Source organism: Trematomus bernacchii, unplaced genomic scaffold (assembly GCF_902827165.1).
Source record: "Trematomus bernacchii unplaced genomic scaffold, fTreBer1.1, whole genome shotgun sequence".
NCBI classification, from domain to species: Eukaryota; Metazoa; Chordata; class Actinopteri; order Perciformes; family Nototheniidae; genus Trematomus; species Trematomus bernacchii.
In genome coordinates, this window is record NW_022988098.1 from 1,052,147 (window position 1) to 1,080,049 (window position 27,903).

Sequence of the window (27,903 nt, forward strand, 5' to 3'; positions counted from 1 at the left end):
ATGCGGTGCCTGCGCAACATCCTCGGGATCACATGGCGGGACAAGGTCACGAACGAGGCGGTGCTGGCGCGTACGGGCAGCAAGTCAATGTTCCAAACACTGAAGGTCAGGAGGCTGCGGTGGCTCGGTCACCTTCGCAGAATGCCTGATGGCCGCCTGCCAAAGGACATATTATACAGCGAGCTGAGCGCTGGTTCCAGAGGCAGAGGACAACCACTGCTGCGCTTCAAGGATGTCGTAAAACGTGACATGAAGGCCCTGGACATTGCGACGGACAACTGGGAGAGGCTGGCGGAGGACCAGACGAAGTGGCGCCAGCAGCTGCGTGAAGGTGGTGACAGACTTGACAAAGACTGGATTTGTGGACTTGCTCAAAAACGTGGACATACTGTATCTCTCTGATTGCACTGTACAATCTCTTGTAGATTTTCTTGCCAATAATAAACACCACCCAGGACTAGAGCCAAACTGTCTCAACCCATACACCCTGCAGAACCATGTAAAACATGTACAGATTTGATTATGGACCTTTGAGGCGTAGAACGGAAGAAGAGTATGTTATTCTTACCTTTAATAAACTACTACTGTGTTTGATGAAAAATGAAATCATGGTTTGCTATATATGAATGATATGTTATAGGAGCAAATAATTCAGGGAAGAAAGGCTACTAAGTATTTCCATCAAACTTTATTTTTAGAAATGTACAAAATGAACATGTGTAAATTAGACCCTCCAGAAAAACGCGGGCTAAAATCCTTGATTATGCGGGCTAAAATCCTTGATTATGCGGGCTAAAATCCTTGATTATGCGATTAAACATGCGGGGTTTTTATGCGAAATATGCGGAGAAGTTGCGAAATATGCGGAAATATGCGAAAAGTTGCGAAATATGCGGGAGGCGGAAAAAAGGTGATTCTTCTCCCACACCCTGTTACTAGGCTACTACTGAATGAAAGGAAGCCCTTTTAAAGAGTTCCTATGATACACACACACACACACACACACACACACACACACACACACACACACACACACACACACACACACACACACACACACACACCTCCGCCTCATTCTGTTTTCATTTACCCGTTCGTTATCTGACCAGCTTCAATCTTGTATGTTCCAACACACAGTTGCACGGGGTGCAGAATAGTTTCCCCCCACTTTCGTGCAAGACATCTGCGTACTGCTTTGCCCGGTCTTTAGCAGAAATGTTCGTAGGCAAATGGGATGGATTCGATTTGTTCATCTTGGTCAGAGCCGTATAATAGTATAATTATAATAGTATATAATAATAATAATAGTATAATAGTAGGCTATATAATAATCTATATGGCGCTGATCTTGTTGCTTTTCTCTCTCGTGTGAGTTCCACACATTCACTCTACGGTGTTGTTTACCTGCGCGAGCTGATGACATCACTACTTCACGTTAACTTTTTTTTCCCTCAATTTTGTGTGGAAAAATGCGGGGATTATGCGACCTTTTAAGAAATATGCGGCCTTTTAAAAATATGCGCTATTTTGCTGATTATGCGGTAAATTATGCGATCGCATAATCGCGTTTTTCTGGAGGGTCTAGTAAATATACATATATACACTGTATATCATCCATTCCTCCCCTTATAGGCGTTTTCGGTATCTTGCCTATCGCAGCTTTGTAAGCTGGTGCTGGGGCTTTTTAGGACTAGGCATCAGAGTGGTCATCCAGTCATGTGTTGTCCGCCGGATACGCCAGGAGTTTCCTGATCTGGCTGGACGAAATCAAATGCAAATCACAATATATTAGAGAAACTTAGTTGTTTTAGGCTCGTTAGCTTGCCAGCTAGATTAATATGCTAACCTACGTTTGCTAGTTGTTCAGTGTAATATGCCAACCTACTATGAACAACAGCTAGTGGTTCATATTAGGCTAGCAAGAACATGTTTACAATTGCAATCTTATACGGGTAGTCTGCTACGTTTGGTCATTCATTGTAGCTGGCATAAAAACAATGTTTTCCCTAGCAAACTCATGTCTAGCTCTTGGTAGCCTTCTTTTTTAGCTCGGTAGCATACACGCTAGGAACGCCAACTATAATGTAATGAAGTCTCGCCACTGACCGTACGGTAAATCACCCGGAGTAAACTGTCTATGAGCATTTCGTGTGTGAATGCAGACATTCTCCTGCTATGAGATACATGTAAGGCCAGACCCGGCGTCATGGGCCAGGATTTGGGCCTGCTGTTTTAATCAGGGCTGAATACAACATTTTAATTGTTTTATTATTATGTTTATTGTTGTTATTTGTAGGGCTTTGTCCTAATATTTATTTTTGTATTGAACTATGTTGAAAGATTAGTTTAATTTCATTTTTTTATTTTGCTAGGAAATCTTTGAATGAAAAGCTGCGCGCGAGACTGGTTTTACGCTGGGTTGAGTCGTGTGGGTTTTTGAGTGAGATGCGGCACAGCAGCCTGTCAGTTTACTCTTGCTAGGTTAGTTTGGCTATTATCATTTATATTTATCTGCAACAATGGATATCAGGAAGTGGTTCACGAAAGGAATATGGCAACTCAGCGCCAGATGCAGGCACATTAGAAGAAATCAGTTATGTTACCAACGAGCTAGCAAGCCAGCCAGGGACAAGGGAGGCTGGCAATCAATTATATTTTGAAGAGAAATTGACTCTCAAGCCGGCTCTCTCACAAACTCCTGCTCTGTGCGCAAGCAGACCGCTGCACACGCTCTCTGCCTCGCTCAATCTCTCTCTCTCTCTCTCCCTTTCTCTCCATCGCTCAACCTCACTCCACCTCTCCACCCTGTGTGCGCTCAAGTTTGCCTGCGTGCTTGCCCAAGTTGGCACAGCGTTACAAATGTGCCACAAAACCAACCAATGGATGTATAATAAGACCGTCAACAGCCTTATGGCAACCTAAAACCCCTCTCTTTCCGCAACAACAATTCACGAGCGCCTCCCTCCCCCCGTTGACAAATCTCGAGTGTCTAACAACCCCCCCCCCCCCCCCCCCCCCCCGTTGACAATTCAGATTTCACAGGAAATGTAAGTTTCGGGGTGGGCCCGCCCTGGTAAATCAAATGCCCGCCCAGAGATGTATGTCTGCCGCCGGGTCTGTGTAACGCCATCTGACATTGGAGTTGAACGCTAGCAACTTAGTTAGCCCAGTTAGCACTGTGTCAATGGCTTAGCAGCCCGAAAAACGTTTACCCATTTAAACAGTCGTGGTAGATACCTTGTTTGTTTTAAACATCATACATACACAAACAACAATGAATACTTACAGGTTGTGTACCCGAATCTCCCGTTGGTCCAAACAAAGTAGGAACAGCATCGTTCTTCAGTGCCCTACGCTGTACATATCCGCCATGAATCGATGAAAGGCTTGTGAAGCTTTGTTTCGTGAAATGCCGCGCACACAGTACAATACCGGCTCGAACATCTGAAGGAACAGTGTTAAAAATAAATTTCAACCCCTGACTTCGTCGTGGTTCTGCCCTCGGTAAGGCATGCATTGAAGATTTCCCCTCACAATACAGGACACAGACCCTCGTTGGCATGACTGGATACAGTTTTTAACTGAACCTGAGCTTCCAACAGTATATATGTTCTGCTGGCAGAGGGTGTGGCCTCTGGGTGTTCACACGTCACAGTACCCAGGAAGTAAACAATGGAAAATGAGAAATCTCCAACGAGGCGTTTTGGGGCAGCATCGACAGGTCTTTTCTGTGTTTCTCGAGTTTTACTCGCTACAGGGTGTACTTTGAGGGTTTTTGACTCTGCAGACCGTTTACATGCATAAAAACCTTCATAACACACAAGGGGAAAAGGATGACATGGGCCCTTAAAGTAAACAGATATGGTTCTAAACTGTATTGAAGTAAACATGTATTATTTTGAACTGTATTTTAGTGAACATGTATTGTTTGAACTGTTTTAAGTAATCCCATATATATTGTCTTCTCACTTACAACTCACTGACCCAGATATCCTGTTACACACACATACACCTCCTCCCACCAGCACACACACATATTCTTTTCAATGTCCTTTCTGGGCATCAATATATCTGTGTACAATGTTTGGTTGTCTGGGAAAGAATAGTTTGTGTGAAATATTCCTTGGGAAAGTAAAGGAGTGAATACAGGTGCAGAGATAAAGATTGACTCTGTCCTTGTGTACTTCCGAATCTCACGCTCTGCTCAGAAGAACATACTTTTTTCCCAGAACTCTGATTCGCTGTATTGGACCCGACCAGAAGTGAATCCAACCAGTAAAAACACCTGGGGGAGTGAGCAGCTCACACAGCTCCTCCCCACGGACTCTCTGATTCGCTTCGGAGTAAAATGGGAAGGAAGAGTCAACACATCTCCGCCCCAAAATATGTATATGAATACTGTTGTTTATTCATGTAAAATGCTTCCTGTTTCTGACTGGCTGGTCCCGATACCTGTATCGCACGGCAGTAGAACTGAAAGTCCAGAGTACTCTGTAAACTTGTATAAGTGTTTTGTTTTTTACCAGTAAAATCAGATTATTGTTATAACCTTTATTCCGGTGTTTTGAATTCCTTCTTTTATTAAATATAACCAGGCTCATCTAACGAACGGCGCGTAGCGGAGGTGGGCTTTAAGCCACCACCACGGTGTTTGCTACAACACCCTTTAAAACAAACGCTTCAACTTGTACAATTTTGAATCTGTATTTTTGAATATGGATCTTAAGTTGGCATGACGTTGAAGCAGCGACCCTGCTGTAGTTCGTTTATAGCATAACGTTAGCATTTTGCTTCTGGCGATTAGATTTAAGATTAGAAAATTATAAAAGTAGGGTAGACATGTGGATATTATCCGACTGAATAAAACATGATCCGTCTCTTAAATGTGTGTCAACCACAGACCTTATTTCGAGCTATTTTCCAAAATCCTATGGAGAAATTGCATTGCTTTTTGGCGAAGGAGTTTACTTCCGGGTTTTAGGACGTGTCACTGTGGCACTCTATTGCGCAGCTCGTTAAGGCTTAGAGTGCGTGATGTCACAGCTAGAGTGGAGGAGAGCTTGCAATTCGCCTTACTTTTTTTTGGGAACGTTTACAGATAACAGATTAGGCTAGGATACCGGATAAAGTTAGCAACACACGTTAACGTTAACAGCCTATTAATCCGTTCTCCTAATGTTATTTCATCCAACGTTGTGGAATTAGAGAAAAAGGGCTTCTTAACATGCTTTTATCCGGGGCGGAGGGAGTTAAATATTAGTTAAATATAACATTGGTGCATGTGATTGTAGTGGGTGGAGGTGGTGAAATTAGGATATCCATTTTGGAGTTCAAGCTAGTATAATATAGTTAACGTTACACAATAATAAGGAAGAGAGCTATCTTTGTGATACATCGCTATTGATATGGATTTAGAGTGCATATTTGAGACTTCCAAACAGTAAACAAAAACGTTACTTATGAGTGAGTGTTTTTAGCAGAGTCATATAATGTCCTTGTGATTCTGTTGATTATTACCTGTCTGTATTATGTTGCAGCTCAGCTGATTTTGGATTGATGGCAAAGGGAGATGGACTTAAGTGAGAGTGAAAACACAAGGTACATTTTAAAGAATTCAAAGCAATAAACAACAGCAACACGCTCTTTAACCAAGGTAACGTTAGCCTAACATGTATATGTTAACAAGGCAGGTAAGATAGCTGTTCACACTATGTATATTTTCTACTTTTTGAATGCTATTTTATTTCTATTTAAGATGTTTACATTTTCGATTGTTTAATTCTAGTCTTTTAACTGTCTAATGTACAATGCCTTGTCTTTTGCTGCTGCAACGCAAACATTTCCAAAATTGGGATCAATAAAGTACTTCTTATTTTATCTTAATCCTCAAATATTAGCACATTTTATTTTTATTTACATATTGATGTAACTACATACACATATCGATATGTTGTTTAAATATTGCAAATCAAAACCTTTATTGACCACTAATTACCAAAAATCGCAGTTCTATCTCCTGTTATTAATGCATTCAAACGGCCCGCCACGAACTTCCGGAAACAATCTGAGTCTCCATGAACCACGTGACGATCAAGCCTTTTGGACTTCCGCTGTCGTAACTCTTCTATCTATACGGTGCTGGGACACTTGACACAGACGGCTGCCCAATATGCATTGCGCATGCGCGAGTTTGAAACTTAAACGGATGCCCGAGAAAATCTTTTATGTAATTTTATTTAATTTGAAATAAAATGAAAGACATTCACAATTAGATATACGTGATTAATGATTAGATATACATGATTAATGCCATACATTTTTGCTTACATTCACAGTAAATATTTATTCAGTCCCACATAGCAAAAAAGGTTTGGCCCAGATTCGGCGAGTGAATTGTCCGACCGGCCCACTTCTGGTACTAACTGAGTGTCAAACATGCAAGAATAGGGGACTGGACTCATTAGACTGATGACAGCGCAATGTAACACTTACCAGTAATGACATCTTTCAGTTGCAGTCTGTGGAATGCTGTTTTCCCATTGATGCCACGCCAGTTGAGCTGTTTGGCAAGGGAGTTGGTAAAACTGTTTCAGCACTCGCCAAACGCAAATGTCCAGTCCTCCAATGACACTCAATGCAGTAGTCTGAAAAAGATAATTTAAAAGCTAAGGATACATGCATTATATAATCACTAGTCACAATAACCTAATTTAAAAAAAGAATTAACATTAAAAAACATTTCCCTTTTCACTTAGCTGGTATTTAGCATCACTGCTGTCCAACATACAACTTAAGTGGCAAGTAAAATATTAACAATAGTTTCAAATTGGGTTCCCCATCCTTTTAAGTTGGTAAGGGCAATTATTACCATTTTGTTTTGAAGGTCTGCCTCTTCCCTCAGACGTTTCTCCAGAGCCAGCAGGGAGGTTATATCTTTTAGCGGCAGTATATCTCTGCCAAGGGGATCCGGCCCACCAGCAGGTTCGCCTGGAATTTCTGCATGGTCATCTGAATGACTTTGAGTTGATCCATCATCATCTCTTGATTTGTAAAAAGTCTATGCAGAAGAGCTAAAAATAAGGACATTCTACATATATAAATGCATTACAAGATGACCCTTTCCAGCTCTTGAAATTGAAAACTAAATTATGCTTTAAGAGGGATGTCCCAGATTAAAGATAATGATTTATATATACATATATATAGTATATATGTGTGTGTGTGTGTGTGTGTGTGTGTGGGTATATACACACACACACACGTTTTCTTTGTTGCACATTTTCACACACCCATACATGCTGACACAACTGATTACTGACTTTCACGTCTGTCTTAGGGTTCTTAATAGCCGCGTTCACACCGGAGTACTTTTTCCCGTACTTTTCACGTTTAGTTCCGTTAGTACCCCTTATGTCGCGTTCACACCAAAAAGAGCACTTAATCTCGGGAACTTTTACCCCCATTTTTAGTGCCTGCTGAGAGATCGTACTTTGAAAAAAGTGCCCCAGTTCTGATTGGCTGGGCGAATTGCAAACCGCGCCCCGTAAAACTCTGAAATGTTTTGTAGAGCCGCCATTTTATTTGCTCGCTACATAAACCCAGCGCACCAATGGAGAGTAGTTTGTTTTGAAAGTGCTGAAGTTCACTGCTGTGAGGAGTCCAGTTCTGTCTCTCACGCTCTGGTCCAGTCTGTCTGCATCACCTGGACACTTTAAACAAACAGATATATATGTAAAGAACCATGTGTACAAACAATAGAACTGATTATCTTCTGTTGAACATGTTGCATTGTGTATTGGCCGAGTCAGGGTCCTTTTTATTTTACTGTAACTTTGGAAGTTGTGTTACCAATGCTTACTGTTTATTTGATACCAATTTGGTAATACAATTAATAAAAACAACAAGGTTTGGGTTCGTTCTTCAGATATGACTGTGACGTTAACGTGTAAGCTCAATAATGAACTCCAGCTCAACCAACCTATTGTAATATCTAAGTAATCATCTTGAAATATGACATTAATAATTGTAATATACACACATCTTATTGTGAGGTTGATTTCACATACACTACCTCGACGTTAGCTTGTCTACATACTTGAGCATAGCCAATTTAAATTAACCTTAGCGATGCATACAGTTCCTACATAATAACATATCTCTCTAAGTTACAAGGATGACCTTATATTACCAACCTCAAACAGAAGCCGTTTGTTCTACAGTATTATCCCACTTAACGCTTAACACTTGTCTATTTCGTTTTAACCTTTATATATACACAGTCTATGGTTTTAACTTGGAGGCTACGATTAGCATCGTTAGCACAGATGTAGCTACCACTCGCTTACACGCTAACCCAAGCCTTAACATTCATTACGTAGCTGATTAAAATCATAAACACATAAATAAAGTACTCAAATTTCACTTACCGCAAAACCGCATTCATGCACCGTCTGTTTTAACCGCAGAGCGAGTCACAATAGTCCGATATAAGCATGAAGAACAAACTAACACGGCCGGGTTCAAGTTGTGTTCCCTGGATGAGCTGAGCAGGCAGAGTCCCTGTAGCTTCACGGAGCAGCTAGCAGAGACAACAAGCTTACAGCAGCAGTCACTTGACAGAGCTGTCACTCAATGTGACCACGCCCTAATTGATGCAAAAACTATTAATATAAATAAAAGGGTCATGTTATAAAACAATTCCTAATCATGAAGGTGGAATCTAACTATATCAATAATAATATTTATTGCATCCAGGGCTAGAAACATGTTTTTTTCTGCTGTAAAATTGGGCATTTTAACATGGGGGTCTATGGAAATTCCTCCTTTCTGCAGTCATCGCCTATCGGCCAATATATGAACTGCAGTTTGTGGCACTTCCGTATTGGCGTCCAGGGCTCTTCCCCAGAGTTTGCCGCTTGGTCCCTCACTTGCGTCGTTTCCCTGTGTTTAGTCCCTCCCACCAGGGAAGCATGGAGAGACACAAGGAAACCATGAGAAGCAGGGAAATGAGTTTTAAGAGCATTAGGCGCGTTCACACCAAGTACTTTTTCCACAATAGTTCATGAGAACTTTAGTTCATGAGAGCTCTTTTAGTTCTGATGAACTAAAGCAGATCGCGTTCACACCAAAATGAGTTCCTGGGGGTGGATTAGGCAAATGAACCGCTGACGTCACTTCTTCTTCTTCTGCTTTGGGTTTACTGGCAGGCCGCAAACAACTTCACGGCGAGTACAGTAGTTAGCGGTATGCACCTTAAAGTTGCAATCCGCCAAAAAACCGAGAGAAAAAGAAGAAAAACCTCCCGCGCCCACCGATGAAACATGATGGTATCAGAATAATCACTTACATGTGATGTATAGGATGCTACACAGGTCACTGTAAAGATAAAGTGTCAGAGTATAAATAAGCAAGCTTAGTTACATGAAATGTAATGAAAAATGTAAGATACAGGCTCCGTTTAATCGCCATGTAGGTTCTCTTTTATTGCACACTCAAGACAATATCAATAACAGCATCACGCTGTCCCAGGTGTGTCGTATGCATGTAAATAGAAGTTAACATTTTCAATATCAAATAAAGTGTCAGTATCAAAACATATATATATATATATATATAATAACAATAGATGGGCTCAGCAGCAGACACACCTTAGTGCAAAGTGAAGTGTCAGTATTAATAACAGCGGCATATATATATAATCACAATAATACAAAATTAACTGTCCCAGGTGTAGGCAATTTGGGGTGAAGTGTCTTGCCCAGGGACACAACGACATGCTGACTGCAGTGGGGTTTGAACCTGTGCTCCCCTGATCCGAACACCAACGCACCAGACCACTGCACCACACGCCTCCCAACAAGTCATTGTACAGTTTATCAACGACGACAAGTTTTTCTTTATTTTTTTATTGAAGGCCTGTTGGATTTAATCAGCTCGCTTTGCACTGCCAGAAGCCCAGCCTGAAAGGTATTTTGTTCAGATATATCACATATTTGTAACTAAATGATACATTCATTGAAACAAAACACAGCATAAACTGAGGAGTGAGTCCCGTGAGTTTCATGTGTTTTCTTCACTCCGCTGGGAAACTGCTCTCATGTCAAGAAGCATCAGATCATTGCATGCGCTGCATCGTCCAATCAGTGAGCAATACACAGTAAGGGGGCGGGGCGAGTGTCTGAGGATTTCATCGAAGGATGGTCTGGTGTTTCCTCGATTATAGCTCCTCCGTTATCGCTCCTCGCTCCTCGCTCCTCGCTCCTCGCTCCTCCGGAAAAAATAAGGGCCGTGTCTCAATTCAGGGGTTTCATCCTTCGAAGGGTGCATTCGTAGACCGCATACGTCACTTCCGCCGAAAGAAGGCTGTCCCAATTAAAAAAAAAGACGAGACTCCTCCGAATGCGGCCCACGAATGCAGCCTACTTTTCCCCAATTTGAAGGATACATCTGATGTACACTCCGCGGCCTACCATATCCCAGGGTGCAATGCGCGCAGGGAAGAGTGAGTTTTTTTTAAATGAAATGGCTTCCGGTCTCCCCAGCAGAGTGGATTTAAAAGCAGCAGCAAGCGGAGGAATCACTAATAAATGTGAGTATTGGGTTTTAACTTACTTTAAATTAACTAACGTCACACACGTCAAACCCAAGGGGCATTAAAACTTACATTTTCGTTAAATAATACGGATAAATATGTGACCCTAACTAGCTAGCTGGACGTACTGCACTGTTGTTTACACTTATTCAATTCAGAAGTTTACTAAAGTCATACAGAGATCTTGGCTCTGTTATAGATAAGTTATAATTTATATTACATAAATGAACCAAAGTGAAAACATTTAGACCGGTATAGCCTACAGTACGGTGGGATTTATAAAATGCTACCCTGACGTGTAGCTGCTGTTAGCTTTATTTATTTCTCTGACATGTTGCAATGTTTTACTGTTTATTAAACTTTGGGACAACATTACAACCTTTGTGTTCAGCTCATGCTGCTTTGAGGTAGGGCTAAAAGAAAAGCCTATTTTAAATATTTCCACCAGATTTGATCATCTTTTATAAGGTTAAAGTTTATTTAATGTATCCTAATCCCATAATAATAAGACAATCAAATATAGACAGCAGCCTTTTGCTTGATGTTAGTTTGTGCAGTGCTGTCAAAGGGATGCACGTGTGACTGTCATTTCATCTCTTTAGTTTTTTAAAAACCAGAACAGTACATCATTTTAAATGATCCTTTTGGGATTGTTTGTCTGAAATGCTTAGAGTTACATTTTGCAATAATACTTTTGCAACCCTGTGTTTAATATGATTAATTCACTTTTTTATTTTTCTCTTGTTTTTCTCTGTAATTAGTAAAATTCTGGAGAAATGGATCTGCTGGAGAAGAACCCCTAATCTGAAAAGTGCACAGCGGATCATCAGGACAGAGCTGCCATCCACCTGGACACCCCGTGGTGCTGAAGAAAGCAAAACGGCGATCAGGAACATCATCCACCCAGACCTCTACTGCCGTCCTAGACTTGTGTCTTAGTTTCAGAATTAGATTTTGTATGTGTCCTTTCTTTGAATAGAGATGTAACGATTATAGCTTGAGTCTGTCTGATTCCCCAAACAACTGCTTCTATATACTTGCTGCACATATAATACAAATAAACAACTCCATAAACACACTTTTGCTGATATTTGTTTTACTGCTGATGATGTTAAATAACATGATTGATTTCCTCGGTCTCAATGATGAAAGTTATAATAATAGAAGACACGAAGCTGCAGAGAGAGGATGGATATATTCTTACCTCTACTTTGTGATAAGATGAAAATACAATATTAAATTGTAATTGTTAAACACATTGTTTATTTCATTTACTGAGGTTTTAACCATTATTTCCAACATGTGTACATACGCAGTGGAATAATAGGATATCTCTAGGTCATTAAACTGTCTTAATTTTAATTTTATTAATACAAAAAATAGGTCATAGAAAATGTTTAATTGTGTATTTCAGCAGAGCGGGGGGTCACGGTGCTGCTGGACCTGGAGGTGCTGGGCAGGTTTAGGGGAAGAAGGATAATATAAACTGTTATGATCACAGCTATTAAGATTAGAACACTAATATTGTTAAGAATCAATCTATACAACATGCTTTTGTTCATTTAAAAAACATATTGTTTTATTAGTACAGAACAATTAAGACTTATTTTAAATATGAAATAATTAGGGCTGTCAGTCGATTCAAATATTTAATCGCGATTAATCGCATGATTGTCCATAGTTAATCGCGATTAATCGCAAATTAATCGCACATTTTTTATCTGTTCTAAATGTACCTTAGAGGGATATTTTTCAAGTTTTTAATACTCTTATCAACATATGAGTGGACAACTATGCTTTATATGTTTGTTTATTATCATTTGAACAATGACAAATATTCTCATGAATATTAAACACAACAACCTCTGAACATTACAAATATTGTGTGTGTGTGTGTGTGTGTGTGTGTGTGTGTGTGTGTGTGTGTGTGTGTGTGTGAGAGAATGTGGAGACACTGTGATGGATCGTTGGAGCTATGTGCAGCTCAAGGCATATATGCCTGTGTGTATGAGCTGTGTTGCGCGCACTATCCGTGCTGAGTGTGCTGTCTGGCTACCTGCATAAAGTCAAGTGCTCGGCGCAGTTGTCGGCGAAATATCGCTCCTCTGTTTTCATTGAAACAGCTCCTTATATCCGTTAGCTCAGCTAGCTAGCACCAGATGCTAACAACAACACGTAAGGTGTGCTTCGCTCACGCCACACATACACACACCCTCCCGGTCCTCCCGATGGCCAGTCCGGGCCTGCCGGTGAGCGTGGAAGTGTGGTCTGCCACAAGCGGGCAGCAGGAGCGGGGCTGTCAGCATCAGCTTGTAGATGGTATTTTAAACTCGATGCGCCCTGAAACTACGGCGGCCGAGGACAAAAAATACACATGCGTTAATCGCGTTAAAATAATTAGTGGCGTTAATTTTTTTTTGCGTTAACGCGTTATTAACGCGTTAACTTGACAGCCCTAGAAATAATATGATTAAATTACATCAGCTATATATCATTTACTTGTTAACTTACTAATGTAACATTACTGGGGGCTAAAGGAACAGCTTCATCTTATTTACCTGGCCATGGTCCTCTTTAATTCATCGCCGACGGTGATCTCCAAAAAATGTAAAAGTAAAAGTAAAGTTTCTGGATCCTTTTCAGCTGAGTTAGCTTGTAAGCTAATTTGCTAGCAGGCTGCTGGAGCAGCGCAACCGAACAGCGCGTATCACGTGACGTAAATACGAAGCCCTCCGTAGGCTAGACCGTCTCATTTCATAGGCTGCTCGGTCCAGCCTACCCGGTCTACGTGGGCTGGGTCCTCCGTGGACCGCGTAGGCTGCATACTCCGAATCAAACCAAATCAAATCAAATCAGGTTTTATTCATAAAGCACATTTAAAATCGATTTTTGGTCGAGCCAAAGTGCTGTACATGTAATAAAAACACATTACTACAAATCACAATAAACGACAATAAATTACAACAGATATATCTTAAAAACAAAATAAAAATAAAACACACGGAAAAGTCAGGAGTCGTGCTCTGCTCTAACTAGAAAGCCAGAGAGAAGAAGTGTGTTTTTAGTTTTGATTTAAAAACCCCTAGGGTCTGGGCCGACCTCACATGGAGGGGCAGAGTGTTCCAGAGTCTAGGGCCAGCTGCTGCGAAGGCTCGGTGCCCTCGGGTTTTTAGCCTGGTCTTGGGCACTACCAGCAGCAGCTGGTCAGCAGACCTTGAAGCTCTGGCTGGGGTGTAGCGCTGGAGCAGTTCAGCTATATAGGCCGGAGCCAGCCCATTTAGTGCTTTAAAAACAAATAAAAGGATTTTAAAATCAATTCTGAACCGGACTGGAAGCCAGTGTAGTGAGGCCAGAATAGGGGTGATGTGGTCGCGCTTTTTGTGGCCAGTCAGCAAACGTGCAGCAGCGTTTTGGACTAGCTGTAAGCGTTTAATTGAGGCCTGGTCCATACCCACATACAGAGCGTTACAATAGTCCAGTCTCGAGGTTACAAAGGCGTTAATAACCCTTTCTAAGTAATTAAAAGATAAATACGACTTGGTTTTGGCCAATATTCTTATTTTAAAAAAGCAGGATTTTACTACGGTGCTGACCTGCTTGTCAAATTTAAAAGTGCTAGTGAAGGTCACTCCAAGGTTCATGACCGCGGGGAGGATGTTTTTTTTGATAGAGCCCAGAATATCAACCGGAGAGGCTGGAGGTTGCGGTCCAAAAAAGATGACCTCGGTCTTGCTCTCGTTGAGGTTGAGGAAGTTTTTGCTCAGCCAGGATTTTATCTCTGCTAAGCAGTCCATCAACTGCTGTAGTGAGTGTGTGACATTTGCTTTGAGAGGCAGATAAATCTGTACATCGTCGGCCTAGCAGTGGAAGGGAATGTTATGTTTTGTGAGTATTGAACCTAGGGGCAGTATGTACAGTAGAAAAAGGATGGGGCCCAGAATCGAGCCTTGGGGAACCCCACAGGTAAGAGGGGCTTTGGCAGAGGAGAAGGCACCTAGCTGTACCGAGAAGCTACGGTCTGTCAGGTAGGACCTGAACCATGCAAGGGCAGAGCCTGTGATGCCAGCGGACTGTTCAAGCCGTGACAGCAGGATGCTATGGTCCACAGTGTCAAAGGCAGCTGTCAGGTCTAACAGCACCAAGACAGCTGGGCTACCTGAGTCGGCGGCTAGGAGCAGATCATTAAAAACTCTTAAAAGGGCTGTTTCAGTGCTGTGCATGGGTTTGAAGCCAGACTGAAACTTTTCATGGATTCCATGGATGGTTAAAAAAGACTGCAGCTGGGCGTAGACTACTCGCTCCAGGGCTTTTGATAAAAAAGGTAGCTGGGAGATGGGCCTAAAATTTGCGAGAATGGAGGGGTCGAGATTTTTCTTTTTAAGGAGTGGAGGGTGCAGCCCCTGAATTGAGACACGGCCAAGGCCATTGGGACGCTACTCAAGATAGCGCAGACAAATCAACTTCCGGTGAGACCGAGACCGAGGAGCGAGGAAATGAAAAATAAGAGAAGTGAAACGCAGCCCTAGTGTAGGTGTCACTACCATAGACTGTATGGTCACTACCCGATCTGCAGCCCTGCCCTATCTGCAGTGCGCATGTGCGAGATGATCGGCCATATTTGACAACTACATACGGCAACTCTAATAGGACACTTGACACAGCTATATGTCATACATGTTTGCATACATTCACAGTAAATATGTATTCAGTATGATAGCTGTCTAACAGAAGTTAAATCCATTTCTCACTTATTCTGACAATGTACTTAACCCCAAATAAAAGAACCCAATAAAAAGAGTTGTTAAATAATAGTGAAGTCACGTTGTAATAACAATAACTCATCTCTCTCGGTTTTCGGAGTTTTCTTTGTGTGCTTTGCCTTTGCTTTTGCGCAGTACAGATCGGGCAGGGGGACAGATCGGGTAGTGACACCTGTCGTCACTACCCGATCTGCCGCCCTGTCCTATCTGTACTGCGCATGTGCGAGATGGTCCGCCATATTGGACAACTACATACAGCAACTCTACTAGGACACTTGACACAGTGGCTTTTGGCAAAGCAGAAAAAGAACCGAGAGAGATTATTGTTATTACAACGTGACTTCACTATTATTTAACAACTCTTTTTATTGGGTTCTTTTATTTGGGGTTAAATACATTGTCAGAATAAGTGAGACATGGATTTAACTTCTGTTAGACAGCTATATGCCATACATTTTTGCATACATTCACAGTAAATATTTATTCAGTATGATAGCTGTCAGCTAACAGAAGTTAAATCCATGTCTCACTTATTCTGACAATGTATTTAACCCCAAATAAAAGAACCCAATAAAAAGAGTTGTTAAATAATAGTGAAGTCACGTTGTAATAACAATAATCTCTCTCGGTTCTTTTTCTGCTTTGCCAAAAGCCACTGTGTCAAGTTTTTTTAATTTAAAAAAAAAGAAAATTTATAAATGTTTTATTGAACATTTTTTAAACATACAAAAGCTCTGTGAGGATATCATCAACTTATCAACATAAGTTATTTTGAACGAATGTGTAGGTTATTGTAGGTTAAAAAAAAAATATATATATATATATATATATATATATATATATATATATATACTATGTATATAATGGAGCTGTGTTAGTGGTCTTATATTCAATGTAAACAGATTCAAGTTGTACATTTGAGGAAAGAAAATCAGATTGCAACATATCATGGGATCAGGTAATACTGTACATTGCAGACATACATTCCACAGTTTGTAGAGTAATGAGTTTGAACCAACCTTAATTGACCAATGAGGATGAGGTTTATTGACTAAACCGAGTTGTACTCTTTTTCACTCAAAACCTTCATGTACTTTTGTAGGTCTAAGTGGACTCTCCCTCTCTTTCTCTTTTAAGGCCCTGACACACCAGGCAGTCACCAGAGAACTCGCCGACACCGATATCGACTGTTGCATCGGCGAGTTCTCCTGCGTCTTGGCCATGTGTCGCACTGGAACACACCACAAAGACTTCAGCCGAGCACGTACGAACTGCGCATGCGTGAGTGGCAATAACTCTCCTTACCAGCAGGCGGCGGTAGTGTGTATTCGTCATTCAAAATAGGCAACAACCGGAAGACAGAGAAGAAGAACAGACTGATATAAACAAACAACAAATAGCGTGTGCGTTCCATTTTCACTCTCGTCCATCGAAAACATGTTTTAGAATATAAAAATACATGAATGATGAAATGAGCACATAAAGTGCAGACATACTATAAAATCACAGTTAATAGACCTGCATCTGATGATCGCAGTGTTCTGGCGGGTGTGTAGTTTATTGAGTCAGCAATGTAGTAATGTATGTAATGTAATAATGGCCACTTCTTGCTAAATTTACATTTCCATGTGATGCTTTTATCCGAGGCGACTCACAATAGGTAAATGAACAGCAGTAGACAGTATCTCATTTACTTAGACACTGTACTTAAGGACAATGTTGAGGTACTTGAGACTAATCCTGCAACTTTATACTGACAAATAAACCGATGAGATGAAAAACCGGACTTGACCAAACAAATCACGGAGCTCTCAGCAGAGGACAGCCGGGGACGCTCCCGCCGATATCAGAGATGTCCCTGCTATGTGTGGGAGGTAAGAGAGGACATTTAAGGGCTATGTTTGATGTCTTTAAAGGCGCATTTCCACTACACAGCCTCGCTCGGTATGGCTAGGCCTCGTTAGGACTGGCTCACTTTATGGCGCATTTCCATTACAGTTTAGGAACTGGGGTAGTATCTATAGTAACGCAGTGTAGGCGGAGCCGTGACGTCATCTTCAATGAGAACCCCAGAAAAACAACACAGCCGTTAGCTGTTACCACTCAGAGCTCACAGCTCCTCATATATGTTCAGAAACTAGACAAAAGTTAAACAAGTACAAACCACAGACTGCCTGTGTCATGGTGAATACAGTCGCTGCTTTATTTATGTCTGTAGGCCGTTGTTGTGAGTGTGGACGGTCGGAGCATATACTGCGTTAGCTTAGCCAATCTCCATTTAGAAAACACGCATTTTAAAAGGTTTTTCGCCTGCCGTCTGTCTGCAGACTTGTCAAAGCATTAATTCATGGTTTTTACTAACCGGTATCAGTATGTTGTTACTTCGGCATCATTTTGAAACGTGTATTACAATTAAATCACGGTCAAATATGTCCATCTTGTTGTAGTTGTAGCCCCCTTGCCAGCGATTCTCTCTCTAGTTTAGCATACTCAGCCCGACTCAGCCTCGTTGTCTCTGGCCCTAGAACCACGATTTTATGAGGCCAGAAAAACTGTGAATTAGGACCCGCCGGCCGGTACTAGGCCAAGTGGAAACGCAACCAAAAACGGGCCGCTGACGTCACAGCCCTCTTAAACCGTGCTCCGCGCTGTAGTGGAAACGCGCCCTAAGTATCACCTGCTGGTGTTTAGCTGCTGTCCTGTGCCTTCTTAAATCGTTTGTTTACGTCCCTCACTTCCGTTTCGCTTCTCATTTGCTAGCTGATCAGAGTGGTTTCTTTGCCCGATAGCTTGTGTCCGACAAATGGCCGATTCAACATGTTGAATCGGCCATGTGTCGACCGTGAAAGGCCAAATAAGGCGTGTCACGGCCGAGGGTTCGGGACACACCAAATTGACTTTGGGCGACAGGGCACGCTTTGTCGCCAGACAACCGAAGACGGCCGATATCGGCCTGGTGTGTCTGGGCCTTTAGGCATCATGACCAAGCCTGATCTGGTGGACAAAGGCACTGAGGATTCAGTAGTTCAAGTTGTCCATAATGAGGTTTTCCCCCTGAAGAAAGGCTACATGATCGTCAAGTGCCGGGGTCAGAAGGAGCTCAAAGACAAAGTGTCTCTTACTGAAGCGCTAGAAAGAGAGGAAGCCTTCTTCAGCGAACATGCCTATTTCAAGTAAGTTCATTCTTTTTTATTTTATAATTACAATGATTATCAGTTTAACTGGTTAAGAAGGGTTTAACTTTTGCTGCAGGACTCTCTACGATGAAGGCCATGCCACTGTTCCTAAACTGGCGGAGAAACTCACTCTTGAGCTGGTGCATCATATCAAGGTAACTAGTTTTTTGTGCCTCACCTTTATGGTTAACTACAGATTGCTTTGCCCTTTTCAGAAGTCACTGGTCTTAACCATGTGTGATTTGTAGAGATCTCTGCCTCGACTGGAAGAACAGATAGAGAAGAAACTAAAGACTACTCAGGCAAATCTGGACAAATGTGGCCATGGACCCCCACCAGACGCAATGGAGAGGATTGGTTTTCTCATTGATGTGAGTTTACCAGCTGACAGTTTTCACACTCACATTCTAGATATAGTTAATAAAGCTTAATAACTAGCCTTCTTTTATATCTAAACTTGTCATATTTCAGAGAGGGACAGCATTTACACAGGATGCCATCAGTCTCGCTACAGGGGAGGAACTAACATTTGGAGGCAGGCCAAACATCTTTTCCATTCTCAGGAAAGAGTTTGCTGCATGGAAAGTTGTCATAGAGCAGGGGTACTCAAACTTTTTTATTAAAGGTCCACTTGTGAACTTTATACAAGGTCACTGGTCCGGATCAATGCCAGTAAAGCCCCCCCCCCAGAGCGGAGCAACGAAACTGAAATTAAGAAAATGTTTCTTACGGCGCTCTATGCATGGGGCCCCCTTGAGGGGGTTTCCCGACATGTCAGTCAATTAAAGGGTGTTTCATGTTGTCGTTGCTGTGGACCTTCTTAATCTACCTTCTTTGGGGGCCCCCTTCTGGTCCAAGCACTTGCCTGCCTTGCCTGTCGGCAAACGGCGCCCCTGTAATATACACACACACATTCAATACATACATACAGTATGATGGCTTGAACTAGTGGGAGAAATGGCACTGTTTGTCTGTAGTCAATGCCTTGAACCTCGGCAAAAAAGGCATTAGAAGTATTAGAAAGTCAAGGTAAACTTGCGGTTAACTGCAATGCGTGTCACGCTCGCGCACACAAGTAAATATATATGCACGTTCATTCTCACAATGCGTCAGACACAAGACGCGCGTACATAATGATGTACATTAATTTATCAGAATCAGAATTATTTTTTAATTATTTTTTTTTATAATGGAACACAGAGTTCGGTCCGGATTGATTTGCAGTTTGGTCCGGAGTTTGAGAAGCCCTGTCATAGAGGACTCTGGGGTAACATGTAAGTGCCTTATCAAGTTGGTCAGTATTACACTTGTAATGTTCCCATACTCCATATTGTAAACCTTTTAATAATTTAAAGTTAAAGATTTATTTTTTATTTTATAATATTTTCAAAATAGCTTTAACAAAGTTCTATATTTGCTCCTTTTTTACAACTTACTTTCTCTGACTCCGTTTATATGCATTATACACCAAAGCAAATTCCTTGTGTAAACCTGCATGGCAATAAACCTGTTCCTGATTCTACAAAGCTGTTAATTAATATATAGTAACCTGTTAAGCACCAAGCCTGTTTTTCATGTTTCAGGCTCGAAAATGACATGCCCAAAACAAATGACTACAACTTAACTTCTAAAAGGGATATATGAATAATTTCTTTTATCAAAGCAAGGATACATCTGTGAGTTGGATGTAGAAGTGTCAGAATCAATATAGATGTTTTTTATTTTAAAGAAAATTCAGATTTTACATAGTAAAAAACTGTAAATTATAGTGTCCGTCCAAAAATTCTTTTTTACTTATAGTGAAAACTACCCTTGGATGATGGGTTAGTACAGGGGTTCCCAACCCCCGGTCCGCGGACCGGTACCGGGCCGCGGAGGTGTTACTGCCGGGCCGCGAAATAGCTGTGAGTTTATCGTAATATTTGCAGAATTATAAATATATAAAAATATTTTATCATAATATTTTTTTCAAAAAGTGTTTAATTTTCGCACCTATGCCACCAGTCATATTATTTCATCCAGTAGCTAGTTAATCTTTCACCAGAAAACCGTTGAAAATGGCTTTTATGATGTTCCGAGGGATTCGGCGGCTCAGCCTAAGGTCTCAGCCTCTTGTGCGCACGAGCATGTTACCGGTGCGCCAAGTAGGAAGAGGAGCGCACAGGAGACAACCGTTTGATTGCAGACTGTTATGTTTATGTGGGGAAATGGTGGTGCATACATTATTTGAGATATATTTCAAACTCGGACTTCATTTTAAGGACATGTCGGCCAGGAGTGTAGAGCTATTTGTTTAAGCACCGGATTGGCAAAACAGGAGAGTAAACCAGTCTGCCTTGATCTATGAATTAATGTCCGGGACTCTCACGGTATCTGCTGCCCGCAGCTGTTTTATAGAAGGAAACCCTCCTTCACTTCATGAAATGGCTGAAGCATCAGGAGGCAGCGGGACGTATACTCGGTAAAGAGCTGTGCCTTTTTACGCACCGCCTTCGCTGTGTTTAACTTAATCAGAACAGTTTAAGAGTGACTGCAGGCTGCTACGTGTTAACCACACACACATCTACACACATCGAACTGCCCGATTACTCCCCCTTTTATTAGTTTTATGAAGGATATGTCCAGTCAGTCACCAAGGCGCATGATGTGTGTGTGTATGTGCTCTGCTCAGCTCAGCTCTGTGTGTTCGGTGTGTTTGTGTCTGTCCGACACCGGCATATGCGGCTGTTCCCAAAATAAATTAGTTTAATCTTAATCTCGATGTAGTGCTATGCTGTCGGGAGTGCACCGGAACGAACGACACTATCATAATATCTTCTGAAAACAAATGCCAGTGACACACACACACCACACACACACACACCACACACACACACACACACACACACACACACACACACACACACACACACACACACACACACACACACACACACACACACACACACACACACTGGCGACCGGACATCTCCTTCATAATGCGCCTTCTCCTCGTTTTCCCAGCATTCACTGGATTATCCGTAAATCATACAAACAAAACCAAAATGTTGATTTATCTGTTTTCCCGTTTTGGTTTAAAAACTGAATAACGTCGGTTTTTTGGTTTTCCGAAAAACCAAAAAACAACACCGGTTCTTTTTTAAACTTTGTTAATATGTTTTGGATGCATATTGTTCTAGTATTTGTTCAGGCTGTTACATACAATTAGCCTCTGTTGCTACCTGCTGGTGGTGAGTAAATATTAAAATCAGTTAAAATTGACAACCGGTCCGCGATTTTTTTTTAATGTATCTGCCGGTCCTTGGCACAATAAAGGTTGGGAACCCCTGGGTTAGTAGACTAAAAGCTTTAGGAATCCAAAGTACAACATATAATAAGTACCCTGTATCAAGATTGATGCAAAACAAGTGACATTTGACCTTTTTAGAGAGGTTTAGCCAAAACCACTCCACCTCTGAGGTGATTTGGGTGAAAATGTTTTTTTTTCCATATCTCTGGCCCCCCTTGGTCGATTTTGATGGTTGACACCTCTTTCTGACCGTTAGAGCCAATAGAATCGAAGGGGGAGTCCATCACACACACACGTTGTGAAGAGAAGAGGTGGGGGCTTTGCGCATGTAATTTAGCATCAGAGTGGACCTATCTCTAGCTCTGACATTTGGAAACGAAAAAGCAGTTTTATTGCTTATGGATTATCAGAAATCATTTCAAAGAGGACACAGATACATTGGATTAACCTATGGATTAACTGCAGCATCGTTTTTTTATCGTTTTAATGCCATTGAAGACCAGTTTTGACCAAGGTAATCCATGTTAGCGTTTCTAGCTACCTAGCTCCACATGTTCTGATGTACGCTTTCGTTTATAGCGTCGCAAATGTTTATCACTGAGTGTTGAGGTTTTTTACACAGATTCTGTGTCTCCAGGAGATGCTAATCGATCGGTTGGCTGTGCATCTAGGATAAGTAATAAGGGAGTTATGAGTGAGTTTAGGTGCCGTTTTAGCTTACATTTTTTCGCTCGTGGTTAATTCAGAGGCTGAGTGTTAGCATTGTGTTTTTTTTTTTGGAATTTCTTTTTTAAAAGATCAGTTAGCTGAGTTTCTTCCGGTTACATGGATATAAAATATTCATAGTTTATTAAATATTAAGATTCCTTAGACGTTGTTTCCTGCAAATGACGCGTTTATCCGCCCGGTACCGGGGGGGCGGTGCGTAACAGGTTAAAGGTGGGGTAGGTACGTTTGAGAAACCGGCTCGAGATACACTTTTTGTTATATTCCATTGAATGCTCTTAACATCCCGATAGCAATGAATATCTTAAGTGCTTTGACAAAAAATCCATACAAAAATGTCATCTGTGGAAGACGTAATACTGTAAAAAGCACGACCAATCATTTTAGCCGGCCCGGCTAAAATAACTGGATGGCCTACCTGCCTGTCAGCCTTCCATCTGTGCACAAACGTATCTCGTGCCCTCATTGGTCATGTGCGCGTTCGTGTGTGTTGGAGGAGGGGCTCTCTAAGGAAGTGGCAGATTTCTTCCGGCTGTGTATTTTCAAATTCTAGCGATCTCGAGCTGGTTTCTCCAAAATTACCTACCCCACCTTTAAGTAAATCATTAAGCACGATAATAAAACATTGCCATCTCCTTCTCACTTTATGAAGAGACTTATGAAGTGTAATTATGTCTATATTTTCTTTCACAAATTCATCTGTATTGCAGTCCACTGGCATATTGAGAAGGAGGTGAATCAGTATGAACGAAAGTACCGTGGAAGAGAGTTGCCGGGCTTCATCAACTACAAGACGTTTGAGGGCATGGTCAAAGAGCAGATCAAACAGCTGGAAGGGCCTGCTGTACTGAAACTCAAGGGAGTAACAGGCATGTCTTATCATGATACTACAATGTTTGCAGACCATCTGAAAATGTGAGACCTTTGAGTTATTTAAAATTGATCTTGTATTGTCTGGATTTAAAAATAAATCAGAAATTGTGAAGAAGGAGCTGTTAGGAGGTGTGTGGCGCAGTGGGTTGTGCGTCGTGTGTTCGGATAGGTTCAAACCCCACTGCAGTCAGCATGTCGTTGTGTCCCTGGGCAAGACACTTCACCCCAAATTGCTCCTGTGGGGATTGTCCACAGTATTGAGTATGTAAGTCGCTTTGGATAAAAGCATCTAACAAGTAACATGTAATGTAATGTTAGAGTTGGCGCAGAGCAGCCTCGTTGGACTTCCCAACCTCATCAGAACAGCCCAGGTATCAAATGAATTGCAACATTTGCTACTGTACATTGTTGAATGTTTACTGACAAATGTTTATGTCCTTCAGATGAAGATCGAAGCCATCACAAAGGAGAAGGAGGCTGCTGCAGAGTCCATGCTGAGGACTCAGTTTAAGATGGAGATGATTGTTTACATCCAGGACAGCACATACAGCAAGAAGTTAGAGAAGAGGAAGAGCGAAGAACAGCCTGCTGTAAACAGCAGTAACAGTGGGGCCACCCTGAAAGAGATTATCAAACACCTTAAATCCTATTACCAATAAGTGATATCCAGTGTTGAGAAGTACTCAAATCAAATCAAATCAAGGTTTATTTATAGAGCACATTTAAAAGCGATTTTTGGTCGGGCCAAAGTGCTGTACATGTAATAACTACAATCACATAAAAACACATTTCTATAAGCACAATAAAAGACAATAAATTACAACAGATATTTAAAAAGAAAACACAGGGAAAAGTCAGGAGTCGTGCTCCGCTCTGACTAAAAGGCCAGGGAGAAGAAGTGTGTCTTAAGAGTAGATTTAAAAACCCCTAGGGTCTGGGCCGACCTCACATGGAGGGGCAGATTGTTCCAGAGCCTCGGGCCAGCTGCTGCGAAGGCTCTGTGCCCTCGGGTTTTGAGCCTGGTCTTGGGCACTATCAGCAACAGCTGGTCAGCAGACCTTAAAGCTCTTGTTGGGGTGTAGCGCTGGAGGAGTTCAGCTATATAGGCCGGAGCCAGCCCATTTAGTGCTTTAAAAACAAATAAAAGGAGTTTAAAATCAATTCGGAACCGAATTGGAAGCCAGTGCAGTGAGGCCAGAATTGGGGTGATGTGGTCACGCTTTTTGTGGCCAGTGAGTAGACGTGCAGCTGCGTTCTGGACTAGCTGCAGGCGTTTAATTGACGCCTGGTCCATACCCACGTACAGAGCGTTGCAGTAGTCCAACCTCGAGGTAACAAAGGCATTAATAACCCTTTCCAGGTCCTCAAATGATAAAAACGACTTAGTCTTGGCCAATAGTCGTATTTAAAAAAAGCAGGTTTTGACTACGCTGCTGACCTGCTTATCAAATTTAAAAGCGCTATTGAAGGTCACTCCAAGGTTCGTGACAGAGGGGAGGATATTATTTTTGAGGGAGCCCAGAATATCAACCTGGGAGGCTAGAGGTTGGGGTCCAAAAAAGATAACCTCAGTCTTGCTCTCATTGAGGTTGAGGACATTTTGGCTCAGCCAGGATTTGATCTCTGCTAAGCAGTCCATCAATAGCTGTAATGAGTTAACATTTGAATTGAGTGGCAGATAGATCTGTACATCGTCGGCGTAGCAGTGGAAGGGGATGTTGTGTTTTGTGAGAATTGAACCTAGGGGTAGTATGTACAGTAGAAAAAGGATGGGGCCCAAAATCGAGCCTTGGGGAACCCCACAGGTAAGAGGGGCTATGGCTGATGAGAAGGCACCTAGCTGCACTGAGAAGCTACGGTCTGTCAGGTAGGACCTGAACCATGCAAGGGCAGAGCCTGTGATGCCAGCGGACTGTTCAAGCCGTGACAACAGGATGCTATGGTCCAGAGTGTCGAAGGCAGCTGTCAGGTCTAACAACACCAAGACAGCTGGGCTACCTGAGTCGGCGGCTAGGAGCAGATCATTAAAAACTCTTAAAAGGGCTGTTTCAGTACTGTGCATGGGTTTGAATCAAGGAGATTTAAAAAGGCCCTAACCAGAGGTTTGGACTCGCAACACACATGGACATTGAAGTCTCCGGAGATCAAAACACGATCATATTTCACCATGATCCCAGACAGAAAGTCAGAAAAGTCATTTATAAAATCCTTATTGCACTTTGGCGGACGATACACGACTGCGCAGAGTATAGGCGAGGCCGGGTTCAGTTCAAAAAGCTGCAACTCAAAGCTAGCATAGCTAGTTACAGTGTGAAGCAATCGGCATTGGAGGCTAGCTCTAAACACTGATGCTATGCCCCCACCATGGCCGGTGGCACGGGGGGAGCTGAAGAATGTACAGTCAGGAGGAAGAAGTTCAGAGAACGGTGTATACTCGCCAGCGTGGACCCAGGTCTCCGTCAGAAACATAAAATCCAGTTCACGAGAGGTGAAGAAGTCGTTTAGCAGGAACGTTTTGTTTGCTATCGACCTAGCATTTAGCAAAGCCATGCAAAGTTTTCGCTCCGGGCTTGCCGAAGGTGTAGTGCGTCTCAGCTGACGAAGATGTGCGTGTTGAACGCCGCGCGGGCCGGGAGCAGTCAGTCGGGCAGGAGGAGCTGCCAGCGGGCCCAGCAGAGTCCGCAGCTCCGGAAAAACAGGGTGAATCCATCGATCCCTCACATGGCGTGCAGCGGGAGGGCCATGACATCCGAGGCGTGGATAAGTCCCAGAAGAAGCCGTCAGGTATGCCTTAAGATGGACCAGTGCACCACCACGCTTTCCCCGTTGTCTAAAGCGCTTTCGGCGAGGCAGGATGCAGGGCAACCGGCGCAGGTAGGTGGGAATATTCGACAGTAGAGGGGGGGGGGGGGACGATTTATGGTTGCCAGATGTAGGTTTGGGCAGCAATATCAACTCCAGTGAGGGTCTGAGGTGGAGGAGAGCTTGGCGATCGTAAACGAGCAGAGCAGAGACATTCTGACAAACATAAAACAAAAACAGGATAGCTAAAGGTAGAGAGCTCAGATCCTATTAGCATCAAAATATACTTAAAGTGCAAAAAGTAAAAGTACTCATACTGCACAATGTCCCATTTCAGAGTAATATAAAGAAGTATTATCAGCTAAGTGTACTTCAAGTATCAAAATTAAATGTTCTTGTTGCAGGTTCTTTTCGACAGTATTATATTATTTTGTTTACTATAAAAACAGTAAACAAAATATTTACCTGTTTTTATACATTTAAGAGCAATATAGAATTGTAGTTGGTCAATGTGGAGTAATTCAGATATGTGTAATACTGTGTAGATTAGTAGTACAGTACTGCATTTTACCATATCAGCATATTATGTGTGTTGATATATGTACAAGTCTACGAGTGTTAAAATACATGTATTGGAGTAAAAAGCTCAATATTTGCCTCTGAAATGTGGCAGCGTAGAAGAATAAAGTAGCATTAAGTAGAGTACAAATATCTCTAAATCTAAATGTACTAGTTACTTTTCACCACTGGTGTTATCTACATGCAGTACTTTTTATTGTTCTGCCTCGCAAATGTAATACATCAAATATTGCACCTACTATATAAAGATGGAAAGGAAAACAGCATGCATTTGAATCTGTACCCCCCCAATTAAATGCACACTTATTTGTTAATTGTTTTGAAGGTGGCTTTTAAACATCGTGTTATATCTACTTGTTTCTTCTCCAAACTAAAGATTGCTGGCCAGCGTTTGGCTGACCAGATCCCGCTGGTGATCCGCTACCATGTGATGCAGGAGTCTGCCCTCCAGCTGCACAGGGAGATGCTGCAGATGCTTCAGGACAAGGAGAAAACCGAGTGCTTGCTTCAAGAAGTCTTTTCAATGGAAACAAAGAGAAGACAACTTCAGAATAGCCTCAAGCGCATGTCAGGGGCCCGTGTTCTGTTGAATGACTTCAGCATGAACATATACAACTTCAACACAACCCAAGTAAAGCACAAACCTTAAAATCAGATTCCTGATGGAAGAATTGGTTGGGTTTTCACATTCATCACATTGGTTTTGCAGATTTGTGATATTATTAGTCACTTAAAGGTGGGGTATGTAATTTATTTCAGAAACACTTTTTGTTATATTCCATGGAATGCTGTTAACATCCCGATAGCAATGAATAAATTAAATGCCAAGAGAAACTAGCTTGAGTGCGCTAGAATTTGAAAATACACAACCGGAAAAAATCTGCCACTTCCTTACAGAGCCCCTCCTCCAACACACACGAACGCACACATGACCAATGAGGGCACGAGATAAGTTTGTGCACAGATGGAAGGCTGACAGGCAGGTAGGCCATCCAGTTACTTTAGCCGGGCCGGCTAAAATGATTGGTCGTGCTTTTTACAGCGCTACGGCTTCCACAGATGCAATTGTTTTATGTATTTATTGTCAAAGCATTTAATATATTCATT

At 42.0% G+C, this 27,903-nt stretch overlaps 1 pseudogene; it reads left to right on the plus strand.

The window, feature by feature from the left end:
• On the plus strand, window positions 1-27,471 carry LOC117475337 (annotated as a pseudogene).
• The last annotated feature ends 432 nt before the right edge of the window (window positions 27,472-27,903 follow it).